General features: G+C 36.0%; 1 long non-coding RNA gene across 1 annotated transcript; it reads left to right on the top strand.

Annotated features, from left to right (window-relative positions):
* Window positions 1–12,516: 12,516 nt before the first annotated feature.
* Window positions 12,517–14,591, top strand: LOC135201314 (uncharacterized). Its single transcript, XR_010311490.1, has 3 exons — window positions 12,517–12,609; window positions 13,444–13,668; window positions 14,280–14,591. It is a non-coding gene; the product is annotated as an uncharacterized LOC135201314 (long non-coding RNA).
* The last annotated feature ends 10,213 nt before the right edge of the window (window positions 14,592–24,804 follow it).

The following is a 24,804-nucleotide window of genomic DNA, read 5'->3' on the forward strand; positions in this document are numbered from 1 at the left end:
CGTTTTGCTCTGAACGGCTGCAGACATCTTATTTTGTGTGTGGGCGGGGAAGGTAATAGAATGTTTAGTCTGATGTGCTGTATTTACCAGTATGTTACTGATGGTGCGTCTTTATTTAGAGGTCTTGAACACGCGAATATCGTGCCTCGCAAATTCGTACGATACGTTATTACAAAACCTAGAGTACGTAAATACTTAATCGCAGATGATTAATAAAACGGAGTTGATGGCTGGTCAAAGCTCTCTTTGATTAACGAAAGATTAAAATATTCAGCGTTTTAGTGTCTTTCATTGAAGTCGTATATATCAATCCTTTAAATTACGCCCATCACCGGAATACCATTTCTCCATTTGGTCGGTCGTTACAGATCGAAAAGAACGCAGTGACGTCCTATACCTCGAGGGGTCAGCACGCACATCTCATCAGCCGACTTAATGCTAAACCCCTGGAGTTAACAAAGCTATTGGACTTTTGAGGAAATTCATAAATGCGTACTTAGGTACCTGTTTACACCGCATAAACACAGAGGTAGGACTTCTCTTTATCGTACGGTTCGCTAAATCATCCTCGACAAATGGCACATTGACTCCAATTAGACGCCGCGGGGCGTTGTGTTATAGCAGGAGGAAAAATAAACAGCGGAATACTAGTGATTTACCTACTGATTTCCGAGGACCCTCTGGAGGGAAGGCAAAGTATTGTTGTTACTCCGCTGAAATGGAGAGAATTTGAAGCAGAATCCTCCTGGCTTGTCATTTCTGGTTCCCATTTCAAGACTGTCCGTTATCATTATATTACTATTCTATGTTTTTGAGTCTGACTGGAAAAATGAATTGCCGTTTTCTGATTTTTTCCTACATTTAGAAATAGTTGTGCAACTTGTCTTTGTCATTAGACTAAATAAATAAAAAAAAAGATTACATATTAATGATACATGCGCTTAGGAACTAGCATTTTATGAAGATTCAAGTGTTGATGTTCCATTTACTTTCCATTTTTTTAATTTCATAGGACCGGTCAGTTACATTCAAGCGCATGTTACTCAGTAAAACACAGGTAGCTTAAACATTGACCACTGTATTTTTAGGATTTAAATTGGTTCAATAGGCTACACTCATTTTCGCTTGAGAATCGTTGCTTTAACTTGAAAATGGTATCCTGTTCCTTGATTTATTTTCGGCTAACCATGAGAGGGCCTTCCTGAAGGTTCTAGTAGTTCTGGAGAGGAGCTCTTGCGGCCGAGACCGCACCATGACTGTTCGATTTGATTTTAGTGAGATACTCGATTAAAAGTATCATTGTAGCAATTATGACATTCGGTGGTTGACCTCATGCAGAAGTCATCCAGCCCCCATTACATTGCTCCTGATTTGCTTTAGCTTTTAATGTAACCTAGGTTCCTTTGGGTCTATTCTATGTTATGGAATGTCTGGTCTGTATTTGAATCAGAAGAAAGCAGTCAGCATTCCGCGAGAGAATGGTGGGTGTCTTATTCAGCGTTAAGGGGAGGGATTGAGTCTGTATTTGCGTCATCTGGAGCCTGAATCATACATTTGATCCGGAATTAGGAAATTCCAGGAAGACTATTTTAGAAATTTTAAATGGTGTTAAGGTAGATAACCTTATGGGTTACCTGGAAGAATCTGGTTGTTTTAGTAAGATATGATTTCAGTATAGTTAGTAAAGACTGTAGTCATTTTTATTTTATAAAGTATATATTTTTTTAATATAAAATTTCGTTACATATTTTTTTTATTAGTTTTATTTATCATTCTTCATTTTTTTACGTTCATATGTGAACACTGTTATCATTCATTTATTCATAATTTATCATACTAATTTATATATTTCATTTTCATTATGGCGCTGAATAATCCTGATATTATTCAGCGCCCTAATGAAAATTTAATATATAAATTAGTATGAGTTGCGGCGTTTGGTCCTCAAGACCTAAGTTTCATAATGAATCAATCAAGAAATTGTGTGACTGTTGCTGTTAAAATATGAAGCACAGGACACAGCTGTTATGAATGCACTCTTGAAATCTAATTCACTTGAAGTACGGAGTTATATTTGACTTACAGAATTGAAGAAATGCGAATACAAGGAACAAAATAAATATGTCAAAGGAACGGGGATATCAGGAGATCGGTGAGAGCTGAGTTATCAGCAACGGAATTGAATAAATATAGGCCTAACTTCCCGCTGGAAGCAATGATTATATTAAGATAATAAAAGAGGCGAGGCAAATAAAAAAGAAAGTCAGGAAATGGATAAATGAAGGGGTTCAGACTTGGGGATAACGAGTCGGCAGCTGTGATGTGGTGGTTATCAATTAAGACATCCGAACCCAGGAGACCCATTCATCAATTGTCGCCTTATTTTCTAATGCGCGTATATATTCTCTCTCTCTCTCTCTCTCTCTCTCTCTCTCTCTCTCTCTCTCTCTCTCAGAGAGCGAAATGGTTCGGTATCTTGAAACTTATTCAGTATCTAATAACTTTCACTAGAGACTGTTAAAAGTGATATAAATCTCATACACAAGAAGGACTTTATTTCTTGATATTCTTATTCGCATTTTCCACAGGTTATTAAACTGTTTTGTTAAAAAACTTAGTGTATATATAAATATATTTTAAAACTACTGAATTTTTCCATTGGATTTTATTTTACTTGGTTAAGACTTTAGTTTGAGAAATTATTGTGTGTGTTTATGGTTAACAAAATGACCAGGCATACGTATGTATCCGACATGGATCACCAGTAAATTGTCCTCTATGCAGTAGCCACAAACCGCTCATTGAGAGGTCCTTTCTTTTTTAATGTAAAGATTTCAGCTGACAAATGACTTCTTTTCAGCCAACTTAGGGATTTCGGCTGTAGTGGAATTTTACTTTCATTACGCAATTATGGCGCTAGTTATATTCAACTATTCATTCAATTAACATGCTGTTAGTATAACAAAACAGGCTGTAGTTTGGTGCGAGGCAAGTTTCAAAAAAGAAAGAAAGAAAGGGCTTCCTAATGTTAATGTAATAATGTCATGTGGTATTAGGAATTACCATAGTATAAGCAAGTGGTATTCCGAATCTGTAAAACAGAAACAATTTTATGATAATATCTGAGAACGCAGAAACTCTCTCCGTATTTCAAAGTAGAAATGAAGGATCAACTTCTTTTTGTGCCACCAGTCTATGATTTGGATCGGTCATCAATCTGACGTGAAAGGTTGGAGTACGCTGACTTTGAAATGATATATTTAATATGTTCACTGTCATATCTGTAGCACTGGTCATATTTTTCCCATCTCTTGGAGGGGTTTGCACCATTTATCTTCGTTATGAGTGTTATGATTACTAAAGATACTCCAGCAGAAAGTGACAAAAAGTTGTCCTGAAACTACTAACAACTAACGTGTCATTGTCCTCGTACAATCGTTTGCAACATTAATCTTGTGACGTAGGCAGACATCTGGTTAAATGTGTGAAGCCTGCAGTAGAAGGGAAGAGCCATTCGTGGCTTCAGCAACAGTCTTTCTCTGACATCGTTGTTGTCATGATCATCATCCCATTATGTCTTATTCCAGCAATCATCTCGTACTTTCATCGTCATATTTTCTCATTTCTTTCCGTCTCCTTTTTCTCCCTCTGCCCCTCCTCTCTTTTCCATTTGACCATCTGCATCTGCCCGAATGCCTTTTTTATTGTTATTAGATCCGAGTGTAACATCTGTTCTAATTGTATGTTTTGTCTCAGGTACTACTTTGGCGACCGGGTCGTTCAGGTGATAATTCATTCCATCTCCGTCAGGAGATGTCCCACATTGCACGTTTCAGGACTACTGCCTCTAGCACTGGAGATATCGTCCTATATCATGTGGTAGATTTTTGTTCCCTCAGTTTTTCATAATAGGTTCATTATTTTCTGCTTTTGTTTTATTTTATTTTGTTTATTTTATCTTTTTTAGTGGCTGGCATCGGTTTTTCCTATACTTCTCATTATCATTGCTGTTGTAAGTGTGAATGAATCATTATATTGAAATTTTATACTTTATATGTTTGACCTTTTAAACGGAGCTGTTTCCTCTGCTGCCCGATGATATTATATTTTGAGAGTTAATCGTCATGCAAGCCTTTTCAAGAAGAAATTTAAATCCAGATCAGAATTTATTTTAGTAAGAAACAGCAAACAAAATTAAGAATCTGATGCAGAATGGAAAAGGCTATTGAGTTCCACACTTTTAACTATCGTTATCCAACGGAAAAAAAATCATGAAATAGTACTCATGTACATAATTATTACGTGGCATAATTCATAAAGCGCGCGCGTTCGATTGGAATCAGTCGACCAAGCGTCATATGCAAAGAACGGGAATATAATCCAAGAGAATACTCAAGCTCAGATAAATATTGTAGCGTAGAATGATTAAGAATAAATTATATAAAATAGTTATAATCAGAAGCAAACAAATAGACAATACTTTAGAGGCGAGTGAGTTAACAATTTGACACTGTTATAATACTTCAAGGCAACATTACCGCCTCTCTAATTTCTGGCATCCTTCCTTGACACAGGAGATTCAGTTCTGTTGCCCATGTCTTATCTGAGCGAGATACATCTGGCATTGAGCCTGTGAAATCGTTTTTATTTTCAAAAAAATGTCTCACTAGGCTATTGTTAGTAAATAAAAATATCGGCTGCATTTCACCGAAGTAAAGGTGAGAAAGAGCGACGCAAGTTGAAACTTAGTTAGAGTTGTCTCTCTCTCTGTACACGGAATACCAACCAGCAAGTTCACAGCAGCACTTCACGAGGACAGTTGTCGCCTCTCACTCTCCAGCTTTCAGTTTTTCCCGTAGAACAGAAAACAAAGGGGAAGTCGATGTCAGCCGCAGAACCGGACGCAGTTTGATGAGTCCCAGGAGGGCTGTCCATCTTGCCATCTCTTCCCATTACGCCGCATTCATGTATATTTTTCCACCTCTCCGTGATTCTGCAGGTGCTTCGCACTATTCAGGTGATGAAAATGATGTCTCGGGTGTTTAATTTGCCATAAAAATAAAATGGTGCAGGTGCTGTCAGTGGGAGAAGGACACGACTTCGGGCACGAATACCAAAGTACGGCCGTCTTTATTTCAGGGGAATAAGAACCTTGAGGTTCGCATATCTGTTTAACCATTTGAGAGAGAGAGAGAGAGAGAGAGAGAGAGAGAGAGAGAGAGAGAGAGAGAGAGAGAGATAATGCCTTCCTGTTCATCCCTCGTGAAGGGAGATTAAGCCGAGTAATGTTTCTAAAGTATGAGGCGTTGCCTGAAATTAGGGTAGTAAATGGTGTTAGATAAATTAATTTATCTTCTAATGTTGATGGAATGTGTACGTTAAGACTTGATGAAAATGAAAAGCTGTTTGTTTATGATGCTGCTCTGCCACATGGCCGCGATAGTGTTGTACTTACTTTGCTTATTAATATTCACTCGTGTATATTATTTGTTTTTATTTATCTTAGGCGTGAAGAGCGAAAAGAAAACTTATTACCTTAAAGTCTAACGTTCTTTAATTCAGAGGAAAAGAAATAATATAACCAGATTTTGACTCCAGGTTTACAAATTATGTTTTGAAGGTTTTGACTGGTTTGGACAGATTTCCAAGGCATGGACGAAGATGTGATACAAAGTGTTAGAAATCACTATATACATACATACATACATATATATATATATATATATATATATATATATATATATAATAAATATATATACGACTATACATACATATATATATATATATATATATATTATATATATATATATATATATATATATATATACACACACTATAAAGACGGTGCTGAAAAACATAAAAAGCGTTTGAAATTTCGAATACCACCACACCTGACAGATGTCAAAGGGGAAGGGCGACAAGACTCTTTAGTGTTAGTGGAGTTTTGTCGTCCTTTACCCTTCCCTTTGACACATGTCAGGTTGGATTCATAATCTCAAGCGGTTTTGTATGTTTGGTCGTATTGCCCCTGTAGTGTGTATCTTATTATGATTTGTAAAACTCTGTATCAATCCTTCATCAATGACTTGGAAATAAAACAGTCGAAACCGGTCAGTACCTATAACCAGTCTCTTAGTTTACTCACCTGTGATGATGTGTGATGAACGTATCGCAAGTTATTGTGAATAATTATATATATATAATATATATATATATATATATATATATATATATATATATATCTATATTATATATATATATAGTATATATTATGCTTCAGTAAGACGGGATGATATAGGTTCCAGATTCTTTATTTTACAGAGTACAAGCTACCAACAACATACAGTCTTCTTCTTCTTCAGGTACCGATGCACTGGGGAGATAACAGCTATATGGGTATATACGAGTATGTATGTGCTCCACCCAGCATCTACGTATTCTTTTGTATTTCTAATCCCCTGTTAATCTCCAGCTCCTCCTCCCCTTCCCTCCGATGTGATTGATCTCCGTGGCCGTATGCTTAATCCCTAGTTGTTTCAGTCCATCTTTTTGTTTATGTATGGGAATTTGGATCTGGTTAGAAATATTTCAAGCAGATTACTGGGCAGGGATGAGATGTTAGCTTTATGTTTTGGTATAAATTTTAGCTTAGGCAGTGATAACAATGAGTTTATTAAGACATACAAGGTACTGAAGCATTAGAAAAGGACAGAGAAGTGGACGTGGCACCTTTTTACAAAGGGGCCTTATGGGTTGGATATAGAGAGTAAAGGTTTAAATTCCTGCAAAGATTAAAAATAACTCTAGACAGGCTAAGATATTAGGATATGCAAAGTGGGCAAGTGAGGTGCGGTAGTGGTTATGGAGACCAGGAATATGTTAAAAAGATGGAGCAACTGTTTGGGGAGGAAAATATGTACCAGAAGTGCCCAATAAAACCAGGTTTGCGGGAGATACAGAGTAATTCCAATCGAAGGGTGATGGAACCACTGTTAGGAATTAAGGAAAAAAGAATAGGCGAAGCTTAAATTGGAAAAGTGCATTTTTTCACAACATAGATCTAAATAACAAACTTAATGCTTCAATAGTTATGAAGTAGTTTCATTGTACACTAATGCAGTGTATTCCTAAAACTAATGGAGGCAGCCTTAAGCATGAAGTGATGGGTTCTAACATCACCGATTTTGTGGAATGGCTGAAGAAAGAAGAAGTGGAAAAATTAAGATACCTGGGCTCGAGATAGTTAAATGGGTTGGGTATATAGAGGTCATCTTAGTAATATCGTGGGGAGAAAGAGGAATCTGGTTACTTGTTTAGCTGAACTCATTCAAATCAATGAGCAGATTAAATTTACTTAAGAAGAGGAGAGAGAAGGAATAATCCTCTTCCTGGATGTTAAACTCACAAGGGTCAACACCTAAGTAGAGTTTACTATATACAGAAAAGGTACACATCTGAATGCTTACATGCACATGTATTTAAACCATATGAAGGATATCAAGATAGGGATATTGACAGGGTTAATTATTAGGGCCTATAGGATTTGCATCTTATGTGGACTAGGAACATGAATATATAGTCACTGCTTTTTGAAAACTGGGATACCTTACTAACAGTGGTAGAAGGCACATAGTATGGCTAGAAAACAATACTATTGTGAAAGGCTCCAAGACAAAAATGGTATAGACAAGAAAAAATATAATTGTCCTACCAACCAACAGCATTATCAAGGATTTAAACAAGAGACTGAAAAATGTTGGATTATTCGGGAATAATAAAAACAACAATGGAATTAGGTAACCAGAAGTAAGATAAAAGAAGAGGAGAAGAGGGATGGGGTCTACCTGACACCTTGTGACAATTGTGATGAAGTATATTTCGGTAAAAGTGGCAAATCGCGCAAGGAGAGAGCATAAGCGAACATTCACAATTCCACCCAAACCTCGGTACTGTTCAAACACGCTCGAATTGCAACCATGACATCAACTTGACAAATACAGATAACAACAACAACAACAATAAATATTGAGAGCGATCGTAGAGATTGCCCTCATCAATTCTTAGGGAAAAGCAATGGAAGGCTACGTTGGGAACAGTTTTCAGAAAAAAATAACTTATGAGATCGTCTATCAGAATTGTGAGAACAAACAAAAAGATGGACAGCAAGGGGCTAATTCTGAACAACAAAGGATTAAGCATACGACCATGGAGATCAAGAACACTGAAAGGAAGGACAGAGGGAGCTGGAGATCAACAGGCAGGTCACCCAAGGGATTATAAATAGATAACAAGAGATGCTGAGTGGAGCACATACATATATACGCACGTTCATCTGTTATCTCCTCAGTGCTTCAGTACCAGAAAAAGAAGACTGTATGTATTCGAAAGCTTGTACTTTATAAATCAAAGAATCTGGAATCTAAACTGCTCTGTCTCATTGAAGCCTAATATGAGTTATATATATATATATAATATATATATAATATATATATATATATATATATATATGTGTGTGTTGTGTGTGTGTGTTGTGTGTGTGTGTGTGTGTGTGTGTGTATATACAGAAATACATTTCTGACTCACAATAGAACCGTGCCCGGACTTCTGAGTGAGAGTGGTCAAGGGCGTTAGCAGTTCGCACACAAAGGTCATAAAAGAAGTTGGAATCTAAGTACTACGTACCTTAGATTTTTCCAGGCAGGTTTTTAGTGCCCATCATAACAGTGAATTTTTCCATCTTCCCAACCCATCAAAAATTTATTACTGTGAAACATATTTCTACGTGTATTTCCATCATATCTCATAGTGAAGGGTAAGCAGAATAAAATGTTAGCAATTCGAGCAGTGATGGGTTGGGAAGTTCGGTAAAATTCGCTTGTATATTGGGTGCTAAGTGTCTAACCGGAAAAACCTCAGGTATGTAGTATTTAGGTTCCACCCTCTCATATGACCTTTGCGTCTGAATAGCTAATGTTCTGGAGTCCTACTCGAAAAACTGGGGATCGGTCCCACTGTAAGTCAGAAATATATATATATATATATATATATATAATATATATATTATATATATATATATATATATATATATCTCAACATTCAGATTTATTTCTTTGAAGTCTTTTTAAGCATGAGGTTCTTACCCTATGTTCTGTTTCTCGACCACACCAGACCTTGGTACTATCTACAGTTGGTTGGTTCTATGAGCAGTAGTCTGAAAGAAACTGTCCCAAAGAATGAGACCCAGAGTTGAAACACCACTCATCACGGGTACCCACTGCCCCATGAAATGTAAGCTCGTGTTTCAGTGAAAGCTCTCAGATCTGGGCAGGGTTTAGCCTCGGCAATTGCATAGTATTTAAGGCGTCGGCGATAAAATTGAAGCTATCAAATTCGCACACACACACACACACAAATGTATATTTTTATATATATATATATATATATATATATATATATATATATCTATATATTATACACACACATACACACACACACACTATAAACATATATATATATATATATATATATATATTATTTTATATATTTTTATATATATATATATGTGTGTGTGTGTGTGTGTGTATGTATGAATGTATGTAATACAGCAAAAGAGAGAACAGAAAAGCGTTATATTCCGGATAGTGGCTCCACCCCTATAACGAACAATAATTGTTGCCTTAGCACTTAGAAGAACTATACATTCAAAGAATGAAACAAAAATGAAGTAATTTGTTAAAAATTTGTGAGTACAATAAAGTGATAAAATTAACGAATACTCCGCAACCAGTGACTACATTAATTTTTGTGTTAAACTTAAGTTCAGGATTTGCTTTGATGCCAAACATAAAACAAATTAGATTTTGTTGTGGCTTTTGATAATTCCATTGCTGATAAAAATGACTCAAGTGAGATTTGATAAATGCAGTAGCTAATTTGTTGAAGAAATAACTTGTCACACGTAAGTTCTTAATTGTCACCAATTTCTTCGGAAACTGGAGGTAATCATAACAAAATCGGACGAAGGATGCAGAATCGTTTTCATGGACATACGGCCAAAAAAAAAAAAAAAAAAAAAAAAAAAAAAAAAAAAAAAAACTTTCAACATCTTTCTCACGTTCTCGTCGAGTTTTATTGGAATGTTAAGAAAATAGCTTAGGACTAAAAAAATAGGATACTGAGAAAAATTCAAGGTTAATGTCCTCGGCGTCCATATTTTTATGGTTACCCAAAGACACATCAAGACAGTATCCCACTTGGCCCCTCATATCAGCTGCGTTTTCTCTTCGTATAAAATTCCCGAAATGGTTAGCAAGCCTCCTTATTCCCGTCTCTTTTTTTTTTATGAACGTGCTTCCCTTTCATATGTAAAACATTCGGTTCCTCTGCACAAAATTTAATTATTAAAGAAATCCGCTTATTATTCACCCCTAAGGCGCACTAGCATTTTTGTCCAACGAATTGAAATTATATGCTGACCATTTCTTGCATGGTTTGGGCAGGACATTAAAACTAGTGGAACTCGTGTCTCCAATAATGTCTATCTATTTAATGGTGGTTTATAAAGAACAACATTCGGATTTTGTATGGGCAGTCCAGTCCTAGCAGCGGTATACAAAGCATTTTGAAACCTTGATGATAAACACTATCGAGGGAAACGATTAGGTCTACTTGAGATATGTGGACGACATATATTATCTTTTAGAAATTCGATCGGAAGGTATTTTAATAGTCCTTTTTTCAGCACATAAGACAACCTTGTATCGAGTATTAGATTTAAAGTAGAATACGGAATTGATAACAGAATTCCTATCCTGAGTGTACCTATACGGTTTTAAAGCGAATCAGATTTTCTTTCGTCAAACCTACCTAGGGGCAATATATATATATATATATATATATATATATATATATATATATATATATATATATATAAATATATATAAACATACTACAGTGAGAGAGAAATGTCGTCCTAGAGAGCATCAAGTAGATTTGTGGAACCCTAGGGAAAGACATTTCTTTTGTTTTCAGTTACCTCAGTGCGGTAGGATCTTCGATCACCAACTTTTACGGGAAAAGCAAGCGAACAAAGGTATGAATGTCTTGCATGCAATACGGAAGGTCTTTTATGTGGGTTTCCCGGGAAGAGCTTCCCCAGAGGGAAATCAGACACAAACCATATATCAAAATTCTGCCATTTTTTATTACTTAAGTAACCCTAACATCAGCATCGCCTGGGATGTATTGCAAATTACTTGTAGAAGTGCGAATCATTTCTGAGGTGAGAGTCGAAGCTACTCTATTGAAAAACACAAAACAACACGAATCTAATAGATCTCATGAAATCGACCACACCTTCTTGGTTTCACTTTAAAGATGAACACTCCTTATCCTCTGCGTTTTGCCAGACCCCAACTATCTCAATGACCTTTAATGACCTGTCATTTAAAAACTCCTTGTCCAAATACTTTCCCTGACGAAGAATGACAAGTTACTGATAAAGTAAAACGAAATGAAAATGAATTTGGATTAAACCAAATTCTTTACAGGAAAACACCGACCTTATTCAAACATAGGTACTATCGTGCACTAAAGTCTGTTCCCTTAGCCATCCAGAGAGTTTCGAATTCGCTGACTATGAAACACCAAAGCACAACTGAACAAGTAACTAATGGGAGACCCAACAGATGTCGCACCGTAAGGACATAAGGGAACAAGAAAGAGGAGTGGGAAGTAGGCATTTTTCTTGAGCATACAATAAAGTCTCCATATTCTTACAGCGTTAAGAAAGTGATCGTAAACATTTTGTTGTTGACGATAAGGTTTGAGTGTAAAATGCGCAGTTAAGGAAATATGCGAAATAAATATGAGAATAAACGTGCGCAGGAAGTCGTATCTTAGCTTGTTTACCTTCTCCCACTTCCTCAACAAAGCTACTGGATCTGTTTTCCTCAATTTGACTCGATGATGGAGAGAGGAAAACCAGTTGGCGTATGAGAAAGAGAGAGAGAGAGAGAGAGAGAGAGAGAGAGAGAGAGAGAATTAAAAAGGATTTGTCTGACATAAGTTTTCAGGTCTATAAGGAATGAGTGGGCAGTTAATACTGTTACAATTATGAAAAGTCGATTTTCGAAGATACCGGAGAAAAATAATTTCTTTCGATCCCGACAGAAGTTTCCCTCGGAAATTATTTTGGAATCGATTCCTTGAAATCCAGATTAAAGAATGTTTTTATGATTAGCATTAATGGAACACAATTGAAACCCACAAAATAATTTGGGTCGTGTACTTTTTGTTTAAACAATTTTTCTTATACATCGGGATTCGTCACGCAAAATCAGTTTTGGGCCAGGCGAGGTTATTTTTAGAACGACTTAAATGAAGACGCCAGTTTCCTTTACGCGAGTTTGTGTCGACCGACTATTCAATTTATGCGATTCCAGGGTCCTTGGCGTAGCGCACTTTTCTGGTGACGTCATCGAAAGCTGATTTTCGGTCATGTAAAGTCTTCCTAATTTTGGACAGTTTGGTCAGTGGTTCGGTGGTTATCCTTTAAAGTTCATCTCCTCCAACGTAGATTTGGGAAACGTTGACAAGAAGTAATATTAGGTAATATTTCACTTGACTGTATTTCGAGTTAACATTGTAGTTTGAGTACCCTTTAAGGTTTTGTGCTTTTCCTATTTTATTTAACGTCAACTTCGTATGTTTAAAAGGCGGCTGTAATTTTTAGAACTTTCTTCTCAGTATTGTTTGAGTTTTTTCTTTGGACCTTGACTATATGATTTAATGTACTTTTTTGTAGACGAAGCACTGCTTAAATTTCTTGGGTAAGTTTGCAAGATTTATCGAGTATTTTTAAAATTTTATTTTTCACTGGTTGAAGTTCGACGCCATGAGTTGGTTTCAGTGACGACTGTCTCGTTGTCTTCATGTGGTCCCTTACGGATTGATTTAAGTTAAGTATTTATTTCGTTTATTCGCGGTGACACTTTTTTTTTTTTTTTTTTTTTTTTTTTTTTTTTTTTTTTTTTTTTTTTTTTGTTTTTTTTTTTTTTTTTTTTTTTTTTTTTTTTTTTTTTTTTTTTTTTTTTTTTTTTTTTTTTTTTTTTTTTAAATAATGCGTAAGCTTGTGCTATTTCTTTTTTTTTTGTATATTTTTTCTTTATTACAATGAGAAAAATACAGTAAAACAGTCTCTCAGTACTGTTGTGCATCTAGTTTATCACAACCTGTTATGCAAGGCTTTTAAGATAGTTTTGTTTTGAATTAGTTAATTATGATAAGCAGTCTTTTCAATAAAAGGACAAAAGTTTTTTTGGGGAGGAAGTATGTGAACTTGAAGAAAATCTACTTTACAATTTTGTCAAAAGTACTTAAATGGCATTAGATGTTTTTTGGATTTAGTATATTTATCTTTCTAATGCTCATTAAACATTTCAGGGAATGATGCTACGATGAATATTCAAGACTGGTTGAAGAAAGAAAATGCTGCTGCTATCCAGAGTGTCTTCAGAACTTCAATATCCAATTCTTTCCTTTTCCTCCACCCCATCGGGGGCGGCGCCCCTGATCGGGTGGAGGCGCTCCTAAGGGCTTGCATAGTAGGCGTGTTGGCCTACTGTGCGAGTCCTTGGAGTTTTTAACTTTTTATTGTTAAAGATAACAGTGAGTTTTAAACTTTGCTATTAGTAATTTTTTAAACTGGTTATTGTCTAGTAATTTCAGTAGGTTAGTCTCACTTAATGTTTTGTACATATACAATGGGTTGTATAAATCCAGTTTGTGTAAAACTGGTCTAGGAGTTCCCGTCTTAACAGGTAACTTGCATTAGTTAGCCATATATTGTGTTTATGGTTATTGAATTTATTAGCATAATCCCCTCTGGTGTTAGTTACTTCCCACCCTAATACTGTGATTTCAAAGGTATTTTTGAAAATATTAGTTTGGTCAGTTTTTCCATATGTAACTTAAGTTTTCAGTTTAGGTCAGTTTGATCTTTATAGAAAAACTATAGAATGATTACTTCTGGATTAGTATTTCTGGTTTATCAAAGCTCCCATTAATTTTTAGTTTTGGATCATAAAATAAAATCCATGGTTATATATTTTTAGATATTTGGGAGATGTTAGTATTTTGAAGGTTTGATATTTTATGCATTTTGTAATTCGAACAGATTTGGCATAAAAGAAAACTTTTCATTTTTTTTTTCTACGTTGTATTAAGGTTTGCCTTTTAGTTTTATCCCTAGTTTTTTCCTGTTGCTTTTCATGACATAGGTGACTTGCTCAGAGGGGTTCAGAATGGCGGACTCGAGGATTTGGAGTAATTGTGTGATTAGTTCGTGGAATACAACTTTCAGTATTAAAAAAAGTGAGGCTTTCCTCATTTTAGTTTTAAAGTGGAATAAAACAGGTTTTGAGTAATCATTCTGTAACCGCAGATTCATGATTAAGAAAGATTCCAGTGTGCGCACCATCCTGTAAATACCGTGTTTCTAACCACATGAAATTGACCCTGATTTTCAGGAAAAAGGGTACATAAGGTGTTAAATGTTTTAAATTTTAAGATTCAAGAACATAAAATTTTAAGTGACCTTTTTTTTTTATAATTCTAATTTGGATTAGTACTGTATATCAGTGTTAACGAATTAAAAGGAAATTGACCGACTATATTTTTAAATTTCATCCTGTAGCGTTCAGAGTTCTGATGGCCGAGAGGTTAAAAGTCTGGTTTTATACAGTTCTCTTACCCAGGGTAAAAATATCTGGGATGGCTGAAGTCTCGGCAGTTGAGATTTTGTGTGAAACTGACAAGATCCTAGATATGCTTTGGTAAAGAAAAGCGATTGGTAACCTGGGTAGTCCTTTGTACAACACAGCATTAATATAAGAATTAACTTTGAATCTCGATTAATAGGCTGCCCTGCAGTAAGTGGTTTTAGAGATCCGAAAAGTGAGTTTGATGATAGGGTTTGCTTTGGTTGGAGGTTTGGTGATACGTGACCCGAGGTTAGATGTAATTATAATGCAGTTAGTGTACATGTATATTTGAGTTGCAAATTTAATTTTGGATAATGGGTGAAAGTGTAAGATTGGGGTCTTTTATGGCAAAAACTAATGGATTCAAATAAAGTTAGTTTTAAATTGCCTAATTACAATGCAGGACTGCAGCAATTAACGGGCATGTTAACTCTACGCGGATTATTGAGGGAAAGACAGTGAAACGCTGTTTTCAGGGTAATTGGGAAATGTAAAGGCCTGTCCACACGAGCGGGCTTGATCGGCGTGCTCCGGGGTTGACAGGTAAATTCTGGCGGGCTTACCCGTGTGCGTTGTCCACACGGGTGAGGCGATGGAAAGGTGGGTGTGTGGTACGATAAACATGGTGCCTATCGCAAAGATGATGATATTGTGTAGCGTGAAAATTGCTTTGTGGGATGAAAACGAAGAAAAAGAAGAGAATATGGTGCAAAGAATGCCTCGGTAAAAGAAATTTATATGGGTAACGTACGTCTGCCAGGGTCGAAGCTCAAGCCATCGGGCACCACCATGGTGATTTTGCTAAGACCTATCGGCAATTGACGGTTTGCCTGTCAAGTGTGCCTGTTAGAGGGGAGGTCCGCCGATCAGGCCCGGTCGTGAGGACAGGCCTTAAGATTTTCTTCCAAGTAGGTCATAATGGCAGGAAACTCCAAGGGAACTTGCGATTTACGTAATTCTTTACGGATGGGCTGAGCTACTAAAACTAACAAATGAGCGGTGAAGATTGCATACACCAATTTGTATCAAGTTTAAAAAGATTAAAGTTGCCTTAAATGTGTTAAATTGCTTTATGCGCAACTGTGATGGAGTTATGTCCATTTAGGTGAGAAATGACTTTTTATTGAAAACTTAATAATATTTTGCAATATCCTCCACGCAATATAGATGACCCAAACAAGTTAAGGCCTTCCAGACGAGGGGCAATGGCGATCACGAGTATGGTCCAAGTCATAGGTTCGCCTGCGTGTGCCTACTGCCTGCCTTGGACTGCTTGATTTGGTAACTGTTTATAAACGAGAGAATGACGAGCATATCAGAGTGCCCGTCGTGTCTTTGCTGCTCGTGTGGAAGGGGCTATATAGGAGTCCAAAGCTCTGGTAACACTTTATTTAAGAATTAAACTAATAGGAAATAAGTTTGTCTGGTTCTGGAATATGTTTGTTGGTATTTTTAGGTTAAGAATGCGGTCTAGGCTGTATATCGCTACTGCACAGGGTTGTTAAAGTTGATGACGTGTGAGCAATCCATAACTCTTGAGCATTTCAGGGCCGTGTCAAATTTATTTTCGTTGATAAAATCTTACCAAAGCATCGAATATGGATCATGTTTGGGATATAGCTTATCGGAAGCCACAAAATAAATGGCAATAATTTGCAGTCATGTCCAAGATGTAAAGGGAAACTTGGGTAAATCTAACAGGCTCGTAGATAGAGGCTAATAAATCGTCATTACTGAAGGCCTTCCCACTCATTGACACTGTTGTATGGCTTTCTTGTCTAGACGCCAGTCCATATACTAAATGGATGAAGACGGGTTGGTGGTAGTGGTAATAGTGTATGGAATTCTTATTTTGTTCTTTTGTTTCGCACACTAACACCCAAGTAGTGTACAGTGAGGGAATGGGCATCAAATGAGGATATTACTGGTATAGTACTGTTCCATGGCGCAGCCCACGTTTCCTTTAAATTGAAATATGCACAAAGTCTTGCATACACTAACGCTGTGGAAACCATTGTTACCCTGGAGTTTCAAGGATGCGTAAAGTACCGTTCAGATGCCCACGAAATTTACTAAACGGTAATGGTATTATGGGGCCTGTGTGGATAAAGAGTAGTATTTAGCAAATGAATAAAAATGCATTTTATAACAGTTTGTTTTTCCTACGCACACGACCATGTAGTATTGATAATGAAATTATTAATCTGAATGATGATCACGATATACAATCATACATATAGATATGGTACTCACAGAAATGCATGTAACATAGGTTAATTTGTATATACACATGTATGTATGTATATGTATGTGTATAAGGTCAGTAGAATAGTTAAGTTGTTAAAAATGGTCGTTGCAAGAAAATTCGGCCATTATTTATTTTCAGTCTGAAAAGTGAGAGGCCTCGATAAAAACAAAAAACATTTGCATCTTTATTTTTCATACTCGTCATTCGAGTATTACCCCTATAAAGGTCACCTTTGTCCCTTATGTCTAAATCGTTTGGTGCTTGTGTATCACTTTAATAACCTCTTACCCGGTAATATTTAGCAACGACGCATACAATTCTTTTCTTTGCTGCATACTGCAAAAACACGAACACGAAAGCAGTCTTGCGGCCACGAGGACAATTTGCTAGGCTTGCCATAGGTGAAGCAGCCATCACGTATATCCTGGGTTTGACCTATGAATGATCGGCTGCCCTCACCCTCTCGTCGGCTATAATTGAAGGTTACCAGGTTTATCGGGCCAAAATATCGCCCCAAACACCTCTAAATGATTGTATTTTCATTTCATTATGAATGTATTTCACCAATTCCAAAGGTTTTGTATAACTGATTTTCAAAGGGTAAATAGAAATTGCGTTATAATTGCTTTGTATTCCTATAGTCAACGTAACGTTGTACAGTGAAAATAGTAATATTGCCATATATATTTATATGGTCATATGTATATATACCAAATTCTTATTAATTATTCGTGGTATCAACAATGGAAACCGTAATATTATCATCATTCTCAACAATGATTTGCCTAGCTTTTTGTACAAAATGGTCAAATATTTTAGTACTTACTAAATTTAGCTAAGTTTCCTTTTAAATTTCTTTGATTTACTCTGATAAGGGCCTTGATTATCAACAATTGACATCACTGCATATTTTTGTCAATTAGGCTGTGACTTCAAATAGCCATTTCCCAAATACGATCCATACCTGATGCTTTGGTAAAATTTTATCGACGAAAATCAGTTAGACACGGCCCTGAAATGCACAGTAATTTAGTACCACTAAAAACCTGGGGGATGGGGATTGGGGACAAATGCACAGAACTTAATATCGTGCACAAAAGTCCGTTCCCTCTGCTGGTCCAGAGAGACCACAGGTATGGGATAGCGTCATCCTAAGCCTTTGGTATATGTTAATTTGAAAAGGGTCATCACCATAATATTGTTTGTGGATTATTAGTTTTCATGTCCATGGCATTCTGCATTAGCAATAATCACAATTGGACAGGTAGACGGTTATTCAATTCTCAGCGCATTGTCGTTGCTGTAACCTCATATCACCAACAAAACCGCCAAATAATCTATACTGAAAAACTCATTAGCTAGTTCAGTCTATTAGACTACCAATTACCTAGAAACTCTCTTCTATTAATTTGTTGTCTTTACCTCTGTGCTATGATTGATGTTTTCCTCTGCTTCTTTCTTTCCATCTTTTTACTGAATATGAATTTGTTACATTGGTGAAAGTATCTGAATCTTTCATTTGTATTAGTATTCGAAAAAAAAAAATACGTATAGCCATAATTTGTAAGTGTCTAAAACCTGGCATTGGGTTGCCATCACCCATAACGCCCACTTCCACTATGGATGTTGGCCCATTCACGTAATATAATTGAATATAACTGATCTATGAACGTTTAAATATAGAGGATGCACCAGCAGCGGATTGTGGATGCTACCTCAATAACGCAAGGAAACTGAAAATTTTACTAACCTGCTGCTGTAAATGTTTATTTTTTTTTTTTTTTTTTTTTTTTTTTAAAGAGGCAGCTTGCAGATTATAGAACGCCACCGTAAACACTGTTGCTAAAATGTTTTGTACCGATCTTGTGGACAGTCATGTCTCTTGATGAGATACGATAATCTATAGGAAATACTCATTCATGAATACAGATTTTTTAAGCACTTTTATTCTCATATTCATTTCGCATATTTCCTGAACTGCACATTTTACACTCAAACCCAGTACTATTGTCAACAACAAAAACGTTACAATCAGTTTCTTAACGATATTAGAATATGGAGAATTTCCTCTATACTCGAGAAAATATCTTCTTCCCACTCCATCCATTCCAGTATTCCTTACGGTGGACATCTATTGGTTGCATTAGTCACTTGTTCAACTGCTAAGGAGTTTCTTAGTTAGCGGATTCTGTTCACTCTCTGGATGGCTAAGGGAACAGACTTTTCTGCACGATAGTATTTCGGTAACACAGGTAGCTCCATCATTCTTCACTAATGCAATTACACACACACACCCTAAATGTGAATGCACACACGTGCACACACACACATATATGTATATATATATATGTGTGTGTACATATATACATATATATATATATATATATATATATATATATATATATATATATATATATTATTATAATTATATATATATATATATATATATCTTATATATTATATATATATTATATATATATATATATATATAATATATATATATATATATATATATATATATATATATATATATATATATATATATATATATATATATAGACAAAGGTAGGTGACGGCCAGTAGGACACATCAATGCGAAGATGAACCATGGAAATGAACTAAATATAGCATAATTCTTTATTTCCAACGTTTCGTAATAATTTTATTACATCATCAGGGAATCTGTTAAATATTGAATAACATTACTCTTAAGATTACTCTAGAAATCAATAAAATTAATTAAATACAACGCAATCCAAATGAAAAAAAATGAAAGGAAGACCAAAGACAGCTAACCAACCTTATGCAAAGAAGTCAGAAGACAGAATGAGTATGCATAAATAAAAAGTTTTATAAAAAAGTCTCGGTATTTAACTGGGGAACCAGTTTTTAATAAATATTGATTTCATGATAGGCAGTTCGTATGCATTAGTTGTATGACCTATGATACAGAAATCATTTCTCTCAATATATGTTTTATATTTTTATAATGGTTTGTTATGCAAGAATGTTTGGGATTGGAGAGCATACAGCCAGTACGAAAATTCAATCCACGATTAAAGTCAATTCTGACCCTCGGTAACCTCCTCGTGCAAAATATATTTAGAGAAAAACGATCAATGGGTAATTGTAAGATCGCCATTCGTCTCAGATAAAGTAAGTACTGTGGGAAATTTAGATGATATCAAGTTATTGTAAAAGACTCCTAAATAGATAATGTTTCAGTGTGAGTTATTGAGTTACTAAAAATAAAGAACTTAATGGTTCCTCTCATACTGAGAAGTTTCAGAAAAATAAAGTAATGCTGAACTGAGTCGAGCCGGAGGAAGGAAGTCGAGAGTCGATGAAGTTAAGAAGGAGACTCAGAGGCTCCGTTGCCTGGAATCGCTCAAGTTGAGTCGATCTCGTGAGTTTTATTTCTGACGGACGTCGCACGAGTTTCTGCCTCGAAACGCTTTCAATGAATAGTGCTGTAAAAAATCATTCTCTCTCTCTCTCTCTCTCTCTCTCTCTCTCTCTCTCTCTCTCTCTTTCTCAAATTACAATAAAAAAATCAGTTCATGGTATATGTAAAATACTTTTTAACTTTTGGGAGAGAGAGAGAGAGGAAAGCTATTTGGCTAGGAGTTGAGGCTTTTGCATCAGATGATGAATGATTTTTCTGAAGTTCATATGAAACAAATTGAGTATGATGTGTAATGATATATTACCAAGGCTTCACAAAAGCCTATTACTCTTTACAGTATTAGTAATAGTAGTAGAGTAGTAGTAATAGTATGAAGAAGGGTAAAGAAGGTGCTATTTATATTCGCCTTGTGATAGATTATTCCCGGAAAGCGAGTGAATGGACAACTGGCTTCTTCGTTGGATCCTCCGCGGGCTATTTGCTCTAATGTTTAATGTGAGTTATGCTATAATACACTCGACGTAATATCACGGGAACAGGGCATTAATCCACCACTCTCTTTCTCCCCCAGTATTTTCCAATGCACGCTGGTAATTTATTGCTCCCTCCGCTTCTTCGAAATGGCGCACATCTCCTTTGTTCTGCGCATTCAGCTTTCATAGATTATTCATGCCATATATTTTTTTTCCTTTATCTCGCGTCCTCATCCCCTTTTTATCTTTTTTGTTTCTTTGTTAGAGGTGCAGTCGGCAAGTGGTTATAAATAAGTGAACAATACGGAAAAATCCTCGTGTTGAGTCTGTTTAACATTCAAATTCAAATGTGATGGAGCACAAGTTTTGCATTGGGCTTTTCTTTCCCTATGAACTCCTTCCCTTCCCCTTCTCCCTTCCCAGCTCTCTCTCTCTCTTCTCTCTCTCTCTCTCTCTCTCTCTCTCTCTCTCTCTAGAATGTGCTTCTCTCTGGCGTTGGACAGCAAATAGCAATAACCCTTCATCATAATAAAGTCATAACGCTGCTGTAAGTAGCTCCTCATCTCTGTGTCCGAACATGCCAACCTTCCCCTCGCAAGTCGTCTGCGTCTTCCTCTGCTCTTTGCTGGCGTTCAGTCTTTTAGCTAAGACTGACTTTTGTTTTTTTTCATTCTGTGTGTATGTATTCGAGATCATCATACCTTCCTTCTTTCATGAAGGCATCGCCTTTTATCGCATTTTATGTTGAGAACTATTAGTCTAAATACGCTTGATGTCTTTGTTTTATTGTGCTTATACAATAATCTTATTTGTCCGTGTGTCAGTGTTTGTGTGTGTGTGTGTGTGTGTGTGTATGTGTGTGCAGGGGAGTGGTTGGGTGGGATGGAGGATTGATTAAGTTTACATTCAAAGGAACGATAAAGAAATTAATGTTCAGAACTTTGGTTTTGAGAAATTGATGTACAAATGTAATAAATACATGTTTTGAAACAGATAATTACATACCTGTAAATAGAATCCATGACCTGAGGGGTCATTGGTGAATTAGGAGCGTCCTACGTGACTAACACAAATCTAGATCACGCTGTGCAATGCCTGCAGTAGCCTGGTTTAAGTTTGTTTGAAAACATCATCGATTCATACCTTTATCAACTTTTCATAACACCTTCCATGGGAAGCGGTTGACCTGTTAACCTGCGCCGGAAACTTGTAACTTCCGAGCCGGCGAACTACGTATGTTTTTTATGTGAATCGCTGAGATAGCTAATGTTTCGCTATCGACGTGATGCTCTAAGAACTCAGTTCTATTCGATTGATCAAACGGAACGGTCTCATGACCGAACTATCTCTCTTGTAATGGAGTTGAGAAATAAAGTTGTTGTACTGTTATCAACTTATCCGTTTGAATCATCTCCCTTATTCTAAGAAGAACCACTTTAATAAGATACAACGTAGGAGAGAAGAAAAGAGGAACTAGTAATGCTTACGAACTACAGTCGTAAGAAAAGACAACCAGTCTTTCGCCAAAGCGGAAGAAACAACACAAAGCTCAATTTAAAGCGATACGTTATCCAATTCTCTATTAAAATCACCTTCTGTGCTCTACAATTCTTAGTGTTTTTAACGTTGTATTAGGTAGACTTGGATAATATTCCTTGTTGTAATTGTTTCCGAGGCTGTTCATAGCAAAGATACCATAGAGTACACAAAGATACTCAACTCTATTTTTTTTTCCATAAGAGCATGCGTATCTCGAAAGCCACCAGCAGTGTTCATTAATTCGTCAGTAAGGACGAGGCAGTGAGTCACATGGAACGTCAGGACCTACGTCAGCAATGTAAACACGTCGTCTGCAAAATGTTTCCCTCCATTGTTCTTTATTTTTGGACTTGCATTATTCTATATTATTCAGATTGTCCTAATAAAGTGCAAATAATAGAAATATGTCTATATGAATGTGTTTTTTACATAACTTGAATATGTACAGAACTGTACATTTATTGTAAAAATGTATGTAGAAATAAACTACTGCTTATAAATTCATATTATATACACACGCTTGTATGCATATTGTATATATTACACGAACACACACACACACTATATATATATATATATATATATATATATATATATATATATATATTATATATATATAGTGTGTGTGTGTGTGTATTGTTATGAACATTACTCACAATTTTCAAAAGAATTATAAGTGGCAAGAAGAGGCTTTTTACTTTTAAGGCCAAAGGGCAAGATCTCCAAACAGTGAAAAACACAACAATAACACTCAAAGAGGATAACGAAAATACTGATCAAAACTTGAGTATTTATTATAGATAAATCTTAAGTTAAACCCACAAAAATATATATAAAAAACTGATTATGGAGTAAAAAAAACTTTACCTAAGAATACCCTCATTCACAAGATAGAGCAAGAGACAGTAGCGAGGAGGAGGGAGGAAAGCAACTTATTTCTGGAAAGCCTTGAAATTTTTTTAGAAGATAATGAAAAGGGGAAAGAACCTAGATCCTAGATTATAAAATTACTCAAAAATATTAACATACATAAATACAAATAACTTGCTATTACAAATCACTATTGATCTAACATCAAAGGTGGTTGCACGCAGAAAGTATATGGTTCATAGCACCACCACTCAACACACACACGGCTGTCAATCAACTGCTCCGGAATCACGAAGGGGTCTGCAGCCGGAGGATACACTGACCCGCGTCAGTAACGTCAATAACGAATAAATCAGTTTATATCCTTATCGGCTATCGAAACAGAATCAAGCCTTTCCACGACTCCGGAGGTTTCAGGACGAAAGCAGGACCCATGGACATAACAGGATACCCTCCCAAGGGCAGCAAGCGTGTCCAGAGATGCAGAGACGTAGATAAAGGGGAGTATATATAGTATCCTCTACAGCACACAGGAAGGGCGCCCGATCAGGGCAGAGGAGATGTTTCACAAACAACAAAACTCCAGCTTCCACAGCGATTTCAGTAATTAGGAGGAGGAACACCGTCCACGTCCTTCGTAATACAGTTGAAAAGGGGGCAAATGCAGAGGCAAGGCCTTCAGGGAAGCCTCCAAGATAAAGGAGTCGAATCCATACTCCTTTTCATCCTCAGCCAACGGTCCCCACCAAAAGTGAGGCATCGACCCGCAAATCACCAAACGAGCATCCAGCCGACTAAATACGGGAAAAGAGAAAAAACAACTCTCATATTGAGGTACAGCTTAAATAATAACAACCTTCGGTGGGAGGGAGAAAAACCTTAACCAGTCTTTTTATCTTTTTTTTTTTGGCATAAAAAATAAATTGAAAGTAACTGAAGGAAATTTACTTTACAAGCCACGAATAAAAAATTAAGCAAATTATTACAGTCTGTATAGTTATATTTTTGTACAGGTATGTATTAGAATTTTACTTTTATATTATTCAGTATATTATTTAGTGCATACTGCATGCAGTATCTTTGATGCATACTATATAAGTATATTATATATAATTGACATTATACGTATATTACAATACTTAAAATATATTAGTTGTATATTACTTTTATTATAGAAAAATTTTTTAAAACTACATTAAATGCTATTACTTCCTACATCGTGTTCCCATTGATTAGAATTTATGACGTCATGCATTTTGATTTTGACCACTGCCGCCAGTTTTCTCTACTGGCGCCGTAGTACGTCTCAAATGGCTAACTAGTCTCTTTGTGTACTCTGTAGCATCTTTGGTTCATAGTTATATCCCTCTTTGTGGTTATTTTAATATTTCAGTTGTTATCGGCTGATTTAAATTTACCATGTTTATTTTCTCTTTTTAGCACAAAGAATTCATTGCATTTATAATGGTCTTTTTGTTGCGTTGATTCTCTGTTGTCTCCTTTCAT

This window comes from Macrobrachium nipponense, chromosome 28 (assembly GCF_015104395.2).
Source record: "Macrobrachium nipponense isolate FS-2020 chromosome 28, ASM1510439v2, whole genome shotgun sequence".
Lineage (NCBI taxonomy): Eukaryota > Metazoa > Arthropoda > Malacostraca > Decapoda > Palaemonidae > Macrobrachium > Macrobrachium nipponense.